Raw genomic sequence first — 2,329 nt, forward strand, 5'->3', positions numbered from 1 at the left:
AGTCTAAGTTGAGTCTCCTTATGAATTTGGTGACTTTGTGAAAATTCACAAGTAAGATCAGTAGAACTGATTCCTGACAATTCAGAATGAGGAGAGGTAACAAATGTGGTTCATGGTAGTTGTTTGAAGCTTGTAAGATTTGGGGACTTTTGTTACACAGCAGTTGGTAACTGAAAGAGGGATGTTACAAATTTGTGAGATATTGGAAAAGAGTAAATGGAATTTACTTGAACTACAGGAATTATATGGCTAAAATAACAACAATGCCGATTATAATATTATCAGGCATGTTTTATTCAAATCCTTGATTGCAGCTGAACATTCTTATTGCATCGTGTGTTACTCTGAATTCAGATATACAAAAAACATGCCATGTAGCACTAGAAACAAGAATATCACATCCTTCCTATTATAGCAACATGCATTGGCTCCTAATCCAATGCACTGAGCCCATACGGAGGGTTAAAAACTGTTCCCCCAAACCAATGCTATAAAAAAACTTCCCTGATTTATGCATTTCATCTACTCTAATTATCATCATAGTTAGAAATGCCATTCCTTCACGTATAATGAAATAGTCTGTTCAGACAGCTGTCCAGTTACTTCTTCAAATTCCAGTCATCCATCATCTAAATCTGTACAGAGTGGCATGTGTTATTAACTCATTGCTTAAAGGCTACCTGGTTTTGTTACTTCAAACTATAATTGCTGGTCAGAGGACATTCATTACTACACTGAGTTCTCCTTTCTCTGCCTAAAATAAATGAACTGTATGTGGAAAAAAGGCATCAATTCAGTCCTTTTCCCACCACTTATAAGATGCAGATGAGTTGTGCTGCAGGTAAGGCAATTTCTTCTATGGAGTTGACATGTAATAAATATCTGTGGAGTGAACACGTGATCTCCATGATCCATTGCATATTGATTTTGAGATAAAATGAAGGGTTGATTATGAGTCCTAGCTAAATGAAGCGAAACTGACTTGGGCAAGGCAAAATGCATTGTTCTGAGGGAAAAGGAATTTGTCTAATTCGACGGCATTAGAAAGAACAGGGCATGTCTCTTTTTCAGCTGGAACCATGGAGGTTATAGAAGAGAAGAAGGTTCTGGCTGTGCCAGAAACCCTTAAGAAAAAGCGATGGGTGGCCGGGCGCGGTGGCTCACCCTTGTAATCCCAGCACTTTGGGAGGCCAAGGCGGGCGGATCACGAGATCAGGAGATCGAGACCATGGTGAAACCCCGTCTCTACTAAAAATACAAAAAATTAGCCAGGCGTGGTGGCGGGCGCCTGTAGTCCCAGCTACTCGGGAGGCTGAGGCAGGAGAATGGCGTGAACCCAGGAGGCGGAGCTTGCAGTGAGCCGAGATTGCGCCACTGCACTCCAGCCTGGGAGACAGAGCGAGACTCTGTCTCAACAAAAAAAAAGAAAAAAAGAAAAAGCGAAGGAATTTTGCAGAGCTGAAGATCAAGTGCGTGAGAAAGAAGTTTGCCCAAAAGATGTTTCGAAAGGCAAGGAGGAAGCTTATCTAAGAAAAAGCGGAGCAGTATCACAAGGAATAGAGGCAGATGTACAGAACTGAAATTCGAATGACAAGGATGGCAAGAAAAGCTGGCAACTTCTATGTACCTGCAGAACCCAAACTGGAGCTTGTCATCAAGATAGAGGTATCGGTGTAAGCGCAAAGGTCTGAAAGGTGTTGCGGCTCCTTCGCCTTCATCAAATCTTCAACGGAAGCTTTGTGAAGCTCGACAAGGCTTCAATTAACATGCTGAGGGTTGTAGAGCCATACATTGCATGGGGGTACCCAAATCTGAATTCAGTAAATGAACTAGTCTACCAGCGTGGTTATGGCAAAATCAATAAGAAGCGAATTGCTTTGACAGATAATGCTTATGATTGCTCGATCTCTTGGTAAATATGGCATCATCTGCATGCAGGATCAGATTCATACTTATACTGTTGAAAAACGCTTCAAAGAAGCAAATAACTCTCTGTGGCTCTTCAAATTACCTTTTCCACCAGGCAGAGTGAAGAAAAAGACCACTGATTTTGTAGAAGGTGGAAATGCTGGCAACAGGGAGGACCGGATCAACAGGCTTATTAGAAGAATGAACTAAGGTGTCTACCATGATTACTTTTCTAAGCTGGTCAGTTAATAAACAGTGCCTGCTCTCAGATTGAAATAAAAAAAAAAGAACAGCGCATCATAGTCACAAACTTTCTTTTTTTAAAGACAACGTTAAAATATATTTTCATAAAATAATCTTAAACTTTCTACAAATAAATTGTCAGTTTTGGAAATGCAAACAAAATATTTGAGAAGTATGG

General features: G+C 40.4%; 1 pseudogene; it reads left to right on the top strand.

The window, feature by feature from the left end:
* The first annotated feature begins 1,079 nt into the window (after positions 1-1,079).
* Positions 1,080-2,118, top strand: LOC129486047 (large ribosomal subunit protein uL30-like; annotated as a pseudogene).
* The last annotated feature ends 211 nt before the right edge of the window (positions 2,119-2,329 follow it).

This window comes from Symphalangus syndactylus, chromosome 7 (assembly GCF_028878055.3).
Source record: "Symphalangus syndactylus isolate Jambi chromosome 7, NHGRI_mSymSyn1-v2.1_pri, whole genome shotgun sequence".
NCBI classification, from domain to species: domain Eukaryota; kingdom Metazoa; phylum Chordata; class Mammalia; order Primates; family Hylobatidae; genus Symphalangus; species Symphalangus syndactylus.